Here is a 21,478-nt window from a genome sequence, read left to right on the forward strand (position 1 = left end):
GGGGTTCCCCCAAACACACACACACACACAGACACACACACACTGTCACACTCACAACACAGCACTCTCACTGGGTCTCCAGCAGAGCCATCAACACTTGGAACTGCCCTAACATATTCACAAATGTGGTCCCGACACACACATACAGAAGAAACACACACAAACACCCATCGAATTTTTCTTATAGGCATACAGACTGGTTTCCTGCAAACACACACACAGACACGCACACACACTGTCACACTCACAACACACACTCACACTGGATATCCAGCAAACTCATGAACACTTGGAACTGCCCTCACACACTCACAAATGTGGATCTGAAACACAATACGCAAGAACACACAAATACACCCATCGACTTTTTCATACAGGCATACACAATGGTAACCCGAAAACACACACACACACACACACACACACTGTCACACTCGCAACACAGCACTCACACTGGGCCTCGGCAGAGCCATCAACACTTGGAACTGCCCTAACATACTCACAAACGTTTTCCTGACACACGCATACACAAGAAACACACACAAACACCCATGGAATTTTTCTTACAGGCGTACACAGGGGGTTCGGAAACACACACAGACACACACACACTATCACACTCACAACACAGCACTCACACTGGGTCTCCAACACAGCCGTCAACACTTGGAACTGCTTTAACATAATCACAAACATGGTCCTGACACACACATATACAAATAACACACACAAACACCCATCGACTTTTTCTTGCAGGCATACACAATGGTTTCCTGCAAACACACACACACACACACACACACACAAAAGGCACACTCACGACAGAGCACTCACATTGGATCTCCAGCAGAGCCATGAACACTTGGAATTACCTTAACATATTCACAAACGTGGTCCCGAAACACACATGCAGAAGAAACACACAAAAACACCCTACGACTTTTTCTTACAGACATACACAATGGTATCCAGCAAAACACACACACACACACACAGACACTATCACACGCACAACACAGCACTCACACTGGGTCCCCGGCATAGCCATCAACAGTTGGAACTGCCCTAACATACTCACAAACGTGGTCCCGACACACACATACACAAGAAACACACACAAACTCCCATGGACTTTTACTTACAGTCATGCACAATGGTTTCCGCAAACACACACACACACACACTATCACACTCACAACACAGCATTCACACTGGCACTTGAATCTGCCCTAACATACAAACAAACGTGGTCCCGACACACACATACAGAAGAAACACACACAAAAATCCATCAACATTTTGTTACAGGGAGACAGAGTGGGGTTTCCCCAAACACACACACACACACACACACACACACACTGTCACACTAACAGCACAGAGCTGAGACTGGACCTCGGCAGAGCCATCAACACTTGGAACTGCCCTAACATACTCACAAACGTTTCACCGACACACACATACACAAGAATCACACACAAACACCCATCGACTTTTTCTTACAGGCATACACAACGGTTTCCCGTGAACACACACACACACAGTCACACTTACAACACAGCACTCACAATGGGTATCCAGCAGAACCATCAACACTTGGAACTGCCTTAAAATATTGACAAATGTGGTCGCGACACACACATACACATGAAACTCACACAAACATCCATCGACTTATTCTTACAGGCATACACAATGTTTTCCCGCCAACACAAACACACACAGAAACACACACTGCCACACTCACAACACAGCATTCACACTGGCACTTGGAACTGCCACAACATACTAACATACGTGGTCTCGACACACACATACACAAGAAACACACACAAACACCCATCGACTTTTTCTTAGAAGCATACACTGTGGGGTTCCCCCAAACACACACACACACACAGACACACACACACTATCACACTCACAACACAGCACTCTCACTGGGTCTCCAGCAGAGCCATCAACACTTGGAACTGCCCTAACATATTCACAAATGTGGTCCCGACACACACATACAGAAAAAACACACACAAACACCCATCGAATTTTTCTTATAGGCATACAGACTGGTTTCCTGCAAACACACACACAGACACGCACACACACTGTCACACTCACAACACACACTCACACTGGATATCCTGCAAACTCATGAAGACTTGGAACTGCCCTCACACACTCACAAATGTGGATCTGAAACACAATACGCAAGAACACACAAATACACCCATCGACTTTTTCATACAGGCATACACAATGGTTACCCGAAAACACACACACACACACTGTCACACTCGCAACACAGCACTCACACTGGTCCTCGGCAGAGCCATCAACACTTGGAACTGCCCTAACATACTCCCAAACGTTTTCCCGACACACACATACACAAGAAACGCACACAAACACCCATCGACTTTTTCTTACAGGCATACACAACGGTTTCCCTTGAACACACACACACAGTCACACTTACAACACAGCACTCACAATGGGTATCCAGCAGAACCATCAACACTTGGAACTGCCTTAAAATATTGACAAATGTGGTCGCGACACACACATACACATGAAACTCACACAAACATCCATCGACTTATTCTTACAGGCATACACAATGTTTTCCCGCCAACACAAACACACACAGAAACACACACTGCCACACTCACAACACAGCATTCACACTGGCGCTTGGAACTGCCACAAAATACTCTCATACGTGGTCCCGACACACACATACACAAGAAACACACACAAACACCCATCGACTTTTTCTTAGAAGCATACACTGTGGGGTTCCCCCAAACACACACACACACACAGACACACACACACTGTCACACTCACAACACAGCACTCTCACTGGGTCTCCAGCAGAGCCATCAACACTTGGAACTGCCCTAACATATTCACAAATGTGGTCCCGACACACACATACAGAAGAAACACACACAAACACCCATCGAATTTTTCTTATAGGCATACAGACTGGTTTCCTGCAAACACACACACAGACACGCACACACACTGTCACACTCACAACACACACTCACACTGGATATCCAGCAAACTCATGAACACTTGGAACTGCCCTCACACACTCACAAATGTGGATCTGAAACACAATACGCAAGAACACACAAATACACCCATCGACTTTTTCATACAGGCATACACAATGGTAACCCGAAAACACACACACACACACACACACTGTCACACTCGCAACACAGCACTCACACTGGGCCTCGGCAGAGCCATCAACACTTGGAACTGCCCTAACATACTCACAAACGTTTTCCTGACACACGCATACACAAGAAACACACACAAACACCCATGGAATTTTTCTTACAGGCGTACACAGGGGGTTCGGAAACACACACAGACACACACACACTATCACACTCACAACACAGCACTCACACTGGGTCTCCAACACAGCCGTCAACACTTGGAACTGCTTTAACATAATCACAAACATGGTCCTGACACACACATATACAAATAACACACACAAACACCCATCGACTTTTTCTTGCAGGCATACACAATGGTTTCCTGCAAACACACACACACACACACACACACAAAAGGCACACTCACGACAGAGCACTCACATTGGATTTCCAGCAGAGCCATGAACACTTGGAATTACCTTAACATATTCACAAACGTGGTCCCGAAACACACATGCAGAAGAAACACACAAAAACACCCTACGACTTTTTCTTACAGACATACACAATGGTATCCAGCAAAACACACACACAAACACACAGACACTATCACATGCACAACACAGCACTCACACTGGGTCCCCGGCAGAGCCATCAACAGTTGGAACTGCCCTAACATACTCACAAACGTGGTCCCGACACACACATAAACAAGAAACACACACAAACTCCCATGGACTTTTACTTACAGTCATGCACAATGGTTTCCGCAAACACACACACACACACACTATCACACTCACAACACAGCATTCACACTGGCACTTGAATCTGCCCTAACATACAAACAAACGTGGTCCCGACACACACATACAGAAGAAACACACACAAACACCCATCAACATTTTGTTACAGGGAGACAGAGTGGGGTTTCCCCAAACACACACACACACACACACACACTGTCACACTAACAGCACAGTACGCACACTGGACCTCGGCAGAGCCATCAACACTTGGAACTGCCCTAACATACTCACAAACGTTTCACCGACACACACATACACAAGAATCACACACAAACACCCATCGACTTTTTCTTACAGGCATACACAACGGTTTCCCGTGAACACACACACACACAGTCACACTTACAACACAGCACTCACAATGGGTATCCAGCAGAACCATCAACACTTGGAACTGCCTTAAAATATTGACAAATGTGGTCGCGACACACACATACACATGAAACTCACACAAACATCCATCGACTTATTCTTACAGGCATACACAATGTTTTCCCGCCAACACAAACACACACAGAAACACACACTGCCACACTCACAACACAGCATTCACACTGGCGCTTGGAACTGCCACAACATACTCACATACGTGGTCCCGACACACACATACACAAGAAACACACACAAACACCCATCGACTTTTTCTTAGAAGCATACACTGTGGGGTTCCCCCAAACACACACACACACACAGACACACACACACTATCACACTCACAACACAGCACTCTCACTGGGTCTCCAGCAGAGCCATCAACACTTGGAACTGCCCTAACATATTCACAAATGTGGTCCCGACACACACATACAGAAAAAACACACACAAACACCCATCGAATTTTTCTTATAGGCATACAGACTGGTTTCCTGCAAACACACACACAGACACGCACACACACTGTCACACTCACAACACACACTCACACTGGATATCCAGCAAACTCATGAAGACTTGGAACTGCCCTCACACACTCACAAATGTGGATCTGAAACACAATACGCAAGAACACACAAATACACCCATCGACTTTTTCATACAGGCATACACAATGGTTACCCGAAAACACACACACACACACACACACTGTCACACTCGCAACACAGCACTCACACTGGTCCTCGGCAGAGCCATGAACACTTGGAACTGCCCTAACATACTCCCAAACGTTTTCCCGACACACACATACACAAGAAACGCACACAAACACCCATCGACTTTTTCTTACAGGCATACACAACGGTTTCCCTTGAAGACACACACACACAGTCACACTTACAACACACCACTCACAATGGGTATCCAGCAGAACCATCAACACTTGGAACTGCCTTAAAATATTGACAAATGTGGTCGCGACACACACATACACATGAAACTCACACAAACATCCATCGACTTATTCTTACAGGCATACACAATGTTTTCCCGCCAACACAAACACACACAGAAACACACACTGCCACACTCACAACACAGCATTCACTCTGGCGCTTGGAACTGCCACAAAATACTCTCATACGTGGTCCCGACACACACATACACAAGAAACACACACAAACACCCATCGACTTTTTCTTAGAAGCATACACTGTGGGGTTCCCCCAAACACACACACACACACAGACACACACACACTGTCACACTCACAACACAGCACTCTCACTGGGTCTCCAGCAGAGCCATCAACACTTGGAACTGCCCTAACATATTCACAAATGTGGTCCCGACACACACATACAGAAGAAACACACACAAACACCCATCGAATTTTTCTTATAGGCATACAGACTGGTTTCCTGCAAACACACACACAGACACGCACACACACTGTCACACTCACAACACACACTCACACTGGATATCCAGCAAACTCATGAACACTTGGAACTGCCCTCACACACTCACAAATGTGGATCTGAAACACAATACGCAAGAACACACAAATACACCCATCGACTTTTTCATACAGGCATACACAATGGTAACCCGAAAACACACACACACACACACACACACACACACACACACTGTCACACTCGCAACACAGCACTCACACTGGGCCTCGGCAGAGCCATCAACACTTGGAACTGCCCTAACATACTCACAAACGTTTTCCTGACACACGCATACACAAGAAACACACACAAACACCCATGGAATTTTTCTTACAGGCGTACACAGGGGGTTCGGAAACACACACAGACACACACACACTATCACACTCACAACACAGCACTCACACTGGGTCTCCAACACAGCCGTCAACACTTGGAACTGCTTTAACATAATCACAAACATGGTCCTGACACACACATATACAAATAACACACACAAACACCCATCGACTTTTTCTTGCAGGCATACACAATGGTTTCCTGCAAACACACACACACACACACACACACACACACAAAAGGCACACTCACGACAGAGCACTCACATTGGATCTCCAGCAGAGCCATGAACACTTGGAATTACCTTAACATATTCACAAACGTGGTCCCGAAACACACATGCAGAAGAAACACACAAAAACACCCTACGACTTTTTCTTACAGACATACACAATGGTATCCAGCAAAACACACACACACACACACAGACACTATCACACACACAACACAGCACTCACACTGGGTCCCCGGCATAGCCATCAACAGTTGGAACTGCCCTAACATACTCACAAACGTGGTCCCGACACACACATACACAAGAAACACACACAAACTCCCATGGACTTTTACTTACAGTCATGCACAATGGTTTCCGCAAACACACACACACACACACTATCACACTCACAACACAGCATTCACACTGGCACTTGAATCTGCCCTAACATACAAACAAACGTGGTCCCGACACACACATACAGAAGAAACACACACAAACACCCATCAACATTTTGTTACAGGGAGACAGAGTGGGGTTTCCCCAAACACACACACACACACACACACACACACTGTCACACTAACAGCACAGTACGCACACTGGACCTCGGCAGAGCCATCAACACTTGGAACTGCCCTAACATACTCACAAACGTTTCACCGACACACACATACACAAGAATCACACACAAACACCCATCGACTTTTTCTTACAGGCATACACAACGGTTTCCCGTGAACACACACACACACAGTCACACTTACAACACAGCACTCACAATGGGTATCCAGCAGAACCATCAACACTTGGAACTGCCTTAAAATATTGACAAATGTGGTCGCGACACACACATACACATGAAACTCACACAAACATCCATCGACTTATTCTTACAGGCATACACAATGTTTTCCCGCCAACACAAACACACACAGAAACACACACTGCCACACTCACAACACAGCATTCACACTGGCGCTTGGAACTGCCACAACATACTCACATACGTGGTCTCGACACACACATACACAAGAAACACACACAAACACCCATCGACTTTTTCTTAGAAGCATACACTGTGGGGTTCCCCCAAACACACACACACACACACAGACACACACACACTATCACACTCACAACACAGCACTCTCACTGGGTCTCCAGCAGAGCCATCAACACTTGGAACTGCCCTAACATATTCACAAATGTGGTCCCGACACACACATACAGAAAAAACACACACAAACACCCATCGAATTTTTCTTATAGGCATACAGACTGGTTTCCTGCAAACACACACACAGACACGCACACACACTGTCACACTCACAACACACACTCACACTGGATATCCTGCAAACTCATGAAGACTTGGAACTGCCCTCACACACTCACAAATGTGGATCTGAAACACAATACGCAAGAACACACAAATACACCCATCGACTTTTTCATACAGGCATACACAATGGTTACCCGAAAACACACACACACACACACACACACACTGTCACACTCGCAACACAGAACTCACACTGGTCCTCGGCAGAGCCATCAACACTTGGAACTGCCCTAACATACTCCCAAACGTTTTCCCGACACACACATACACAAGAAACGCACACAAACACCCATCGACTTTTTCTTACAGGCATACACAACGGTTTCCCTTGAACACACACACACAGTCACACTTACAACACACCACTCACAATGGGTATCCAGCAGAACCATCAACACTTGGAACTGCCTTAAAATATTGACAAATGTGGTCGCGACACACACATACACATGAAACTCACACACACATCCATCGACTTATTCTTACAGGCATACACAATGTTTTCCCGCCAACACAAACACACACAGAAACACACACTGCCACACTCACAACACAGCATTCACTCTGGCGCTTGGAACTGCCACAAAATACTCTCATACGTGGTCCCGACACACACATACACAAGAAACACACACAAACACCCATCGACTTTTTCTTAGAAGCATACACTGTGGGGTTCCCCCAAACACACACACACACACAGACACACACACACTGTCACACTCACAACACAGCACTCTCACTGGGTCTCCAGCAGAGCCATCAACACTTGGAACTGCCCTAACATATTCACAAATGTGGTCCCGACACACACATACAGAAGAAACACACACAAACACCCATCGAATTTTTCTTATAGGCATACAGACTGGTTTCCTGCAAACACACACACAGACACGCACACACACTGTCACACTCACAACACACACTCACACTGGATATCCAGCAAACTCATGAACACTTGGAACTGCCCTCACACACTCACAAATGTGGATCTGAAACACAATACGCAAGAACACACAAATACACCCATCGACTTTTTCATACAGGCATACACAATGGTAACCCGAAAACACACACACACACACACACACACTGTCACACTCGCAACACAGCACTCACACTGGGCCTCGGCAGAGCCATCAACACTTGGAACTGCCCTAACATACTCACAAACGTTTTCCTGACACACGCATACACAAGAAACACACACAAACACCCATGGAATTTTTCTTACAGGCGTACACAGGGGGTTCGGAAACACACACAGACACACACACACTATCACACTCACAACACAGCACTCACACTGGGTCTCCAACACAGCCGTCAACACTTGGAACTGCTTTAACATAATCACAAACATGGTCCTGACACACACATATACAAATAACACACACAAACACCCATCGACTTTTTCTTGCAGGCATACACAATGGTTTCCTGCAAACACACACACACACACACACACACACAAAAGGCACACTCACGACAGAGCACTCACATTGGATCTCCAGCAGAGCCATGAACACTTGGAATTACCTTAACATATTCACAAACGTGGTCCCGAAACACACATGCAGAAGAAACACACAAAAACACCCTACGACTTTTTCTTACAGACATACACAATGGTATCCAGCAAAACACACACACACACACAGACACTATCACACGCACAACACAGCACTCACACTGGGTCCCCGGCATAGCCATCAACAGTTGGAACTGCCCTAACATACTCACAAACGTGGTCCCGACACACACATACACAAGAAACACACACAAACTCCCATGGACTTTTACTTACAGTCATGCACAATGGTTTCCGCAAACACACACACACACACTATCACACTCACAACACAGCATTCACACTGGCACTTGAATCTGCCCTAACATACAAACAAACGTGGTCCCGACACACACATACAGAAGAAACACACACAAACACCCATCAACATTTTGTTACAGGGAGACAGAGTGGGGTTTCCCCAAACACACACACACACACACACACACACTGTCACACTAACAGCACAGTACGCACACTGGACCTCGGCAGAGCCATCAACACTTGGAACTGCCCTAACATACTCACAAACGTTTCACCGACACACACATACACAAGAATCACACACAAACACCCATCGACTTTTTCTTACAGGCATACACAACGGTTTCCCGTGAACACACACACACACACAGTCACACTTACAACACAGCACTCACAATGGGTATCCAGCAGAACCATCAACACTTGGAACTGCCTTAAAATATTGACAAATGTGGTCGCGACACACACATACACATGAAACTCACACAAACATCCATCGACTTATTCTTACAGGCATACACAATGTTTTCCCGCCAACACAAACACACACAGAAACACACACTGCCACACTCACAACACAGCATTCACACTGGCGCTTGGAACTGCCACAACATACTCACATACGTGGTCTCGACACACACATACACAAGAAACACACACAAACACCCATCGACTTTTTCTTAGAAGCATACACTGTGGGGTTCCCCCAAACACACACACACACACACAGACACACACACACTATCACACTCACAACACAGCACTCTCACTGGGTCTCCAGCAGAGCCATCAACACTTGGAACTGCCCTAACATATTCACAAATGTGGTCCCGACACACACATACAGAAAAAACACACACAAACACCCATCGAATTTTTCTTATAGGCATACAGACTGGTTTCCTGCAAACACACACACAGACACGCACACACACTGTCACACTCACAACACACACTCACACTGGATATCCTGCAAACTCATGAAGACTTGGAACTGCCCTCACACACTCACAAATGTGGATCTGAAACACAATACGCAAGAACACACAAATACACCCATCGACTTTTTCATACAGGCATACACAATGGTTACCCGAAAACACACACACACACACACACACACACTGTCACACTCGCAACACAGAACTCACACTGGTCCTCGGCAGAGCCATCAACACTTGGAACTGCCCTAACATACTCCCAAACGTTTTCCCGACACACACATACACAAGAAACGCACACAAACACCCATCGACTTTTTCTTACAGGCATACACAACGGTTTCCCTTGAACACACACACACAGTCACACTTACAACACACCACTCACAATGGGTATCCAGCAGAACCATCAACACTTGGAACTGCCTTAAAATATTGACAAATGTGGTCGCGACACACACATACACATGAAACTCACACACACATCCTCGACTTATTCTTACAGGCATACACAATGTTTTCCCGCCAACACAAACACACACAGAAACACACACTGCCACACTCACAACACAGCATTCACTCTGGCGCTTGGAACTGCCACAAAATACTCTCATACGTGGTCCCGACACACACATACACAAGAAACACACACAAACACCCATCGACTTTTTCTTAGAAGCATACACTGTGGGGTTCCCCCAAACACACACACACACACAGACACACACACACTGTCACACTCACAACACAGCACTCTCACTGGGTCTCCAGCAGAGCCATCAACACTTGGAACTGCCCTAACATATTCACAAATGTGGTCCCGACACACACATACAGAAGAAACACACACAAACACCCATCGAATTTTTCTTATAGGCATACAGACTGGTTTCCTGCAAACACACACACAGACACGCACACACACTGTCACACTCACAACACACACTCACACTGGATATCCAGCAAACTCATGAACACTTGGAACTGCCCTCACACACTCACAAATGTGGATCTGAAACACAATACGCAAGAACACACAAATACACCCATCGACTTTTTCATACAGGCATACACAATGGTAACCCGAAAACACACACACACACACACACACACACTGTCACACTCGCAACACAGCACTCACACTGGGCCTCGGCAGAGCCATCAACACTTGGAACTGCCCTAACATACTCACAAACGTTTTCCTGACACACGCATACACAAGAAACACACACAAACACCCATGGAATTTTTCTTACAGGCGTACACAGGGGGTTCGGAAACACACACAGACACACACACACTATCACACTCACAACACAGCACTCACACTGGGTCTCCAACACAGCCGTCAACACTTGGAACTGCTTTAACATAATCACAAACATGGTCCTGACACACACATATACAAATAACACACACAAACACCCATCGACTTTTTCTTGCAGGCATACACAATGGTTTCCTGCAAACACACACACACACACACACACACACACAAAAGGCACACTCACGACAGAGCACTCACATTGGATCTCCAGCAGAGCCATCAACACTTGGAATTACCTTAACATATTCACAAACGTGGTCCCGAAACACACATGCAGAAGAAACACACAAAAACACCCTACGACTTTTTCTTACAGACATACACAATGGTATCCAGCAAAACACACACACACACACAGACACTATCACACGCACAACACAGCACTCACACTGGGTCCCCGGCATAGCCATCAACAGTTGGAACTGCCCTAACATACTCACAAACGTGGTCCCGACACACACATACACAAGAAACACACACAAACTCCCATGGACTTTTACTTACAGTCATGCACAATGGTTTCCGCAAACACACACACACACACACTATCACACTCACAACACAGCATTCACACTGGCACTTGAATCTGCCCTAACATACAAACAAACGTGGTCCCGACACACACATACAGAAAAAACACACACAAACACCCATCAACATTTTGTTACAGGGAGACAGAGTGGGGTTTCCCCAAACACACACACACACACACACACACACACACACACTGTCACACTAACAGCACAGTACGCACACTGGACCTCGGCAGAGCCATCAACACTTGGAACTGCCCTAACATACTCACAAACGTTTCACCGACACACACATACACAAGAATCACACACAAACACCCATCGACTTTTTCTTACAGGCATACACAACGGTTTCCCGTGAACACACACACACACAGTCACACTTACAACACAGCACTCACAATGGGTATCCAGCAGAACCATCAACACTTGGAACTGCCTTAAAATATTGACAAATGTGGTCGCGACACACACATACACATGAAACTCACACAAACATCCATCGACTTATTCTTACAGGCATACACAATGTTTTCCCGCCAACACAAACACACACAGAAACACACACTGCCACACTCACAACACAGCATTCACACTGGCGCTTGGAACTGCCACAACATACTCACATACGTGGTCTCGACACACACATACACAAGAAACACACACAAACACCCATCGACTTTTTCTTAGAAGCATACACTGTGGGGTTCCCCCAAACACACACACACACACACAGACACACACACACTATCACACTCACAACACAGCACTCTCACTGGGTCTCCAGCAGAGCCATCAACACTTGGAACTGCCCTAACATATTCACAAATGTGGTCCCGACACACACATACAGAAAAAACACACACAAACACCCATCGAATTTTTCTTATAGGCATACAGACTGGTTTCCTGCAAACACACACACAGACACGCACACACACTGTCACACTCACAACACACACTCACACTGGATATCCTGCAAACTCATGAAGACTTGGAACTGCCCTCACACACTCACAAATGTGGATCTGAAACACAATACGCAAGAACACACAAATACACCCATCGACTTTTTCATACAGGCATACACAATGGTTACCCGAAAACACACACACACACACACACACACACTGTCACACTCGCAACACAGAACTCACACTGGTCCTCGGCAGAGCCATCAACACTTGGAACTGCCCTAACATACTCCCAAACGTTTTCCCGACACACACATACACAAGAAACGCACACAAACACCCATCGACTTTTTCTTACAGGCATACACAACGGTTTCCCTTGAACACACACACACACAGTCACACTTACAACACACCACTCACAATGGGTATCCAGCAGAACCATCAACACTTGGAACTGCCTTAAAATATTGACAAATGTGGTCGCGACACACACATACACATGAAACTCACACACACATCCATCGACTTATTCTTACAGGCATACACAATGTTTTCCCGCCAACACAAACACACACAGAAACACACACTGCCACACTCACAACACAGCATTCACTCTGGCGCTTGGAACTGCCACAAAATACTCTCATACGTGGTCCCGACACACACATACACAAGAAACACACACAAACACCCATCGACTTTTTCTTAGAAGCATACACTGTGGGGTTCCCCCAAACACACACACACACACAGACACACACACACTGTCACACTCACAACACAGCACTCTCACTGGGTCTCCAGCAGAGCCATCAACACTTGGAACTGCCCTAACATATTCACAAATGTGGTCCCGACACACACATACAGAAGAAACACACACAAACACCCATCGAATTTTTCTTATAGGCATACAGACTGGTTTCCTGCAAACACACACACAGACACGCACACACACTGTCACACTCACAACACACACTCACACTGGATATCCAGCAAACTCATGAACACTTGGAACTGCCCTCACACACTCACAAATGTGGATCTGAAACACAATACGCAAGAACACACAAATACACCCATCGACTTTTTCATACAGGCATACACAATGGTAACCCGAAAACACACACACACACACACACACTGTCACACTCGCAACACAGCACTCACACTGGGCCTCGGCAGAGCCATCAACACTTGGAACTGCCCTAACATACTCACAAACGTTTTCCTGACACACGCATACACAAGAAACACACACAAACACCCATGGAATTTTTCTTACAGGCGTACACAGGGGGTTCGGAAACACACACAGACACACACACTATCACACTCACAACACAGCACTCACACTGGGTCTCCAACACAGCCGTCAACACTTGGAACTGCTTTAACATAATCACAAACATGGTCCTGACACACACATATACAAATAACACACACAAACACCCATCGACTTTTTCTTGCAGGCATACACAATGGTTTCCTGCAAACACACACACACACACACACACACACAAAAGGCACACTCACGACAGAGCACTCACATTGGATCTCCAGCAGAGCCATGAACACTTGGAATTACCTTAACATATTCACAAACGTGGTCCCGAAACACACATGCAGAAGAAACACACAAAAACACCCTACGACTTTTTCTTACAGACATACACAATGGTATCCAGCAAAACACACACACACACACAGACACTATCACACGCACAACACAGCACTCACACTGGGTCCCCGGCATAGCCATCAACAGTTGGAACTGCCCTAACATACTCACAAACGTGGTCCCGACACACACATACACAAGAAACACACACAAACTCCCATGGACTTTTACTTACAGTCATGCACAATGGTTTCCGCAAACACACACACACACACTATCACACTCACAACACAGCATTCACACTGGCACTTGAATCTGCCCTAACATACAAACAAACGTGGTCCCGACACACACATACAGAAGAAACACACACAAACACCCATCAACATTTTGTTACAGGGAGACAGAGTGGGGTTTCCCCAAACACACACACACACACACACACACTGTCACACTAACAGCACAGTACGCACACTGGACCTCGGCAGAGCCATCAACACTTGGAACTGCCCTAACATACTCACAAACGTTTCACCGACACACACATACACAAGAATCACACACAAACACCCATCGACTTTTTCTTACAGGCATACACAACGGTTTCCCGTGAACACACACACACACACAGTCACACTTACAACACAGCACTCACAATGGGTATCCAGCAGAACCATCAACACTTGGAACTGCCTTAAAATATTGACAAATGTGGTCGCGACACACACATACACATGAAACTCACACAAACATCCATCGACTTATTCTTACAGGCATACACAATGTTTTCCCGCCAACACAAACACACACAGAAACACACACTGCCACACTCACAACACAGCATTCACACTGGCGCTTGGAACTGCCACAACATACTCACATACGTGGTCTCGACACACACATACACAAGAAACACACACAAACACCCATCGACTTTTTCTTAGAAGCATACACTGTGGGGTTCCCCCAAACACACACACACACACACAGACACACACACACTATCACACTCACAACACAGCACTCTCACTGGGTCTCCAGCAGAGCCATCAACACTTGGAACTGCCCTAACATATTCACAAATGTGGTCCCGACACACACATACAGAAAAAACACACACAAACACCCATCGAATTTTTCTTATAGGCATACAGACTGGTTTCCTGCAAACACACACACAGACACGCACACACACTGTCACACTCACAACACACACTCACACTGGATATCCTGCAAACTCATGAAGACTTGGAACTGCCCTCACACACTCACAAATGTGGATCTGAAACACAATACGCAAGAACACACAAATACACCCATCGACTTTTTCATACAGGCATACACAATGGTTACCCGAAAACACACACACACACACACACACACACTGTCACACTCGCAACACAGAACTCACACTGGTCCTCGGCAGAGCCATCAACACTTGGAACTGCCCTAACATACTCCCAAACGTTTTCCCGACACACACATACACAAGAAACGCACACAAACACCCATCGACTTTTTCTTACAGGCATACACAACGGTTTCCCTTGAACACACACACACACAGTCACACTTACAACACACCACTCACAATGGGTATCCAGCAGAACCATCAACACTTGGAACTGCCTTAAAATATTGACAAATGTGGTCGCGACACACACATACACATGAAACTCACACACACATCCTCGACTTATTCTTACAGGCATACACAATGTTTTCCCGCCAACACAAACACACACAGAAACACACACTGCCACACTCACAACACAGCATTCACTCTGGCGCTTGGAACTGCCACAAAATACTCTCATACGTGGTCCCGACACACACATACACAAGAAACACACACAAACACCCATCGACTTTTTCTTAGAAGCATACACTGTGGGGTTCCCCCAAACACACACACACACACAGACACACACACACTGTCACACTCACAACACAGCACTCTCACTGGGTCTCCAGCAGAGCCATCAACACTTGGAACTGCCCTAACATATTCACAAATGTGGTCCCGACACACACATACAGAAGAAACACACACAAACACCCATCGAATTTTTCTTATAGGCATACAGACTGGTTTCCTGCAAACACACACACAGACACGCACACACACTGTCACACTCACAACACACACTCACACTGGATATCCAGCAAACTCATGAACACTTGGAACTGCCCTCACACACTCACAAATGTGGATCTGAAACACAATACGCAAGAACACACAAATACACCCATCGACTTTTTCATACAGGCATACACAATGGTAACCCGAAAACACACACACACACACACACACACTGTCACACTCGCAACACAGCACTCACACTGGGCCTCGGCAGAGCCATCAACACTTGGAACTGCCCTAACATACTCACAAACGTTTTCCTGACACACGCATACACAAGAAACACACACAAACACCCATGGAATTTTTCTTACAGGCGTACACAGGGGGTTCGGAAACACACACAGACACACACACACTATCACACTCACAACACAGCACTCACACTGGGTCTCCAACACAGCCGTCAACACTTGGAACTGCTTTAACATAATCACAAACATGGTCCTGACACACACATATACAAATAACACACACAAACACCCATCGACTTTTTCTTGCAGGCATACACAATGGTTTCCTGCAAACACACACACACACACACACACACACACAAAAGGCACACTCACGACAGAGCACTCACATTGGATCTCCAGCAGAGCCATGAACACTTGGAATTACCTTAACATATTCACAAACGTGGTCCCGAAACACACATGCAGAAGAAACACACAAAAACACCCTACGACTTTTTCTTACAGACATACACAATGGTATCCAGCAAAACACACACACACACACACAGACACTATCACACGCACAACACAGCACTCACACTGGGTCCCCGGCATAGCCATCAACAGTTGGAACTGCCCTAACATACTCACAAACGTGGTCCCGACACACACATACACAAGAAACACGCACAAACTCCCATTGACTTTTACTTACAGTCATGCACAATGGTTTCCGCAAACACACACACACACACTATCACACTCACAACACAGCATTCACACTGGCACTTGAATCTGCCCTAACATACAAACAAACGTGGTCCCGACACACACATACAGAAGAAACACACACAAACACCCATCAACATTTTGTTACAGGGAGACAGAGTGGGGTTTCCCCAAACACACACACACACACACACACACTGTCACACTAACAGCACAGTACGCACACTGGACCTCGGCAGAGCCATCAACACTTGGAACTGCCCTAACATACTCACAAACGTTTCACCGACACACACATACACAAGAATCACACACAAACACCCATCGACTTTTTCTTACAGGCATACACAACGGTTTCCCGTGAACACACACACACACAGTCACACTTACAACACAGCACTCACAATGGGTATCCAGCAGAACCATCAACACTTGGAACTGCCTTAAAATATTGACAAATGTGGTCGCGACACACACATACACATGAAACTCACACAAACATCCATCGACTTATTCTTACAGGCATACACAATGTTTTCCCGCCAACACAAACACACACAGAAACACACACTGCCACACTCACAACACAGCATTCACACTGGCACTTGGAACTGCCACAACATACTCACATACGTGGTCTCGACACACACATACACAAGAAACACACACAAACACCCATCGACTTTTTCTTAGAAGCATACACTGTGGGGTTCCCCCAAACACACACACACACACACAGACACACACACACTATCACACTCACAACACAGCACTCTCACTGGGTCTCCAGCAGAGCCATCAACACTTGGAACTGCCCTAACATATTCACAAATGTGGTCCCGACACACACATACAGAAAAAACACACACAAACACCCATCGAATTTTTCTTATAGGCATACAGACTGGTTTCCTGCAAACACACACACAGACACGCACACACACTGTCACACTCACAACACACACTCACACTGGATATCCTGCAAACTCATGAAGACTTGGAACTGCCCTCACACACTCACAAATGTGGATCTGAAACACAATACGCAAGAACACACAAATACACCCATCGACTTTTTCATACAGGCATACACAATGGTTACCCGAAAACACACACACACACACTGTCACACTCGCAACACAGCACTCACACTGGTCCTCGGCAGAGCCATCAACACTTGGAACTGCCCTAACATACTCCCAAACGTTTTCCCGACACACACATACACAAGAAACGCACACAAACACCCATCGACTTTTTCTTACAGGCATACACAACGGTTTCCCTTGAACACACACACACAGTCACACTTACAACACACCACTCACAATGGGTATCCAGCAGAACCATCAACACTTGGAACTGCCTTAAAATATTGACAAATGTGGTCGCGACACACACATACACATGAAACTCACACAAACATCCATCGACTTATTCTTACAGGCATACACAATGTTTTCCCGCCAACACAAACACACACAGAAACACACACTGCCACACTCACAACACAGCATTCACTCTGGCGCTTGGAACTGCCACAAAATACTCTCATACGTGGTCCCGACACACAAATACACAAGAAACACACACAAACACCCATCGACTTTTTCTTAGAAGCATACACTGTGGGGTTCCCCCAAACACACACACACACACACACAGACACACACACACTGTCACACTCACAACACAGCACTCTCACTGGGTCTCCAGCAGAGCCATCAACACTTGGAACTGCCCTAACATATTCACAAATGTGGTCCCGACACACACATACAGAAGAAACACACACAAACACCCATCGAATTTTTCTTATAGGCATACAGACTGGTTTCCTGCAAACACACACACAGACACGCACACACACTGTCACACTCACAACACACACTCACACTGGATATCCAGCAAACTCATGAACACTTGGAACTGCCCTCACACACTCACAAATGTGGATCTGAAACACAATACGCAAGAACACACAAATACACCCATCGACTTTTTCATACAGGCATACACAATGGTAACCCGAAAACACACACACACACACACACACTGTCACACTCGCAACACAGCACTCACACTGGGCCTCGGCAGAGCCATCAACACTTGGAACTGCCCTAACATACTCACAAACGTTTTCCTGACACACGCATACACAAGAAACACACACAAACACCCATGGAATTTTTCTTACAGGCGTACACAGGGGGTTCGGAAACACACACAGACACACACACACTATCACACTCACAACACAGCACTCACACTGGGTCTCCAACACAGCCGTCAACACTTGGAACTGCTTTAACATAATCACAAACATGGTCCTGACACACACATATACAAATAACACACACAAACACCCATCGACTTTTTCTTGCAGGCATACACAACGGTTTCCCTTGAACACACACACACACAGTCACACTTACAACACACCACTCACAATGGGTATCCAGCAGAACCATCAACACTTGGAACTGCCTTAAAATATTGACAAATGTGGTCGCGACACACACATACACATGAAACTCACACAAACATCCATCGACTTATTCTTACAGGCATACACAATGTTTTCCCGCCAACACAAACACACACAGAAACACACACTGCCACACTCACAACACAGCATTCACTCTGGTGCTTGGAACTGCCACAAAATACTCTCATACGTGGTCCCGACACACACATACACAAGAAACACACACAAACACCCATCGACTTTTTCTTAGAAGCATACACTGTGGGGTTCCCCCAAACACACACACACACACAGACACACACACACTGTCACACTCACAACACAGCACTCTCACTGGGTCTCCAGCAGAGCCATCAACACTTGGAACTGCCCTAACATATTCACAAATGTGGTCCCGACACACACATACAGAAGAAACACACACAAACACCCATCGAATTTTTCTTATAGGCATACAGACTGGTTTCCTGCAAACACACACACAGACACGCACACACACTGTCACACTCACAACACACACTCACACTGGATATCCAGCAAACTCATGAACACTTGGAACTGCCCTCACACACTCACAAATGTGGATCTGAAACACAATACGCAAGAACACACAAATACACCCATCGACTTTTTCATACAGGCATACACAATGGTAACCCGAAAACACACACACACACACACACACACTGTCACACTCGCAACACAGCACTCACACTGGGCCTCGGCAGAGCCATCAACACTTGGAACTGCCCTAACATACTCACAAACGTTTTCCTGACACACGCATACACAAGAAACACACACAAACACCCATGGAATTTTTCTTACAGGCGTACACAGGGGGTTCGGAAACACACACAGACACACACACACTATCACACTCACAACACAGCACTCACACTGGGTCTCCAACACAGCCGTCAACACTTGGAACTGCTTTAACATAATCACAAACATGGTCCTGACACACGCATATACAAATAACACACACAAACACCCATCGACTTTTTCTTGCAGGCATACACAATGGTTTCCTGCAAAC

The sequence above is a fragment of the Ursus arctos genome, chromosome Y (assembly GCF_023065955.2).
Source record: "Ursus arctos isolate Adak ecotype North America chromosome Y, UrsArc2.0, whole genome shotgun sequence".
Taxonomy (NCBI): Eukaryota; Metazoa; Chordata; class Mammalia; order Carnivora; family Ursidae; genus Ursus; species Ursus arctos.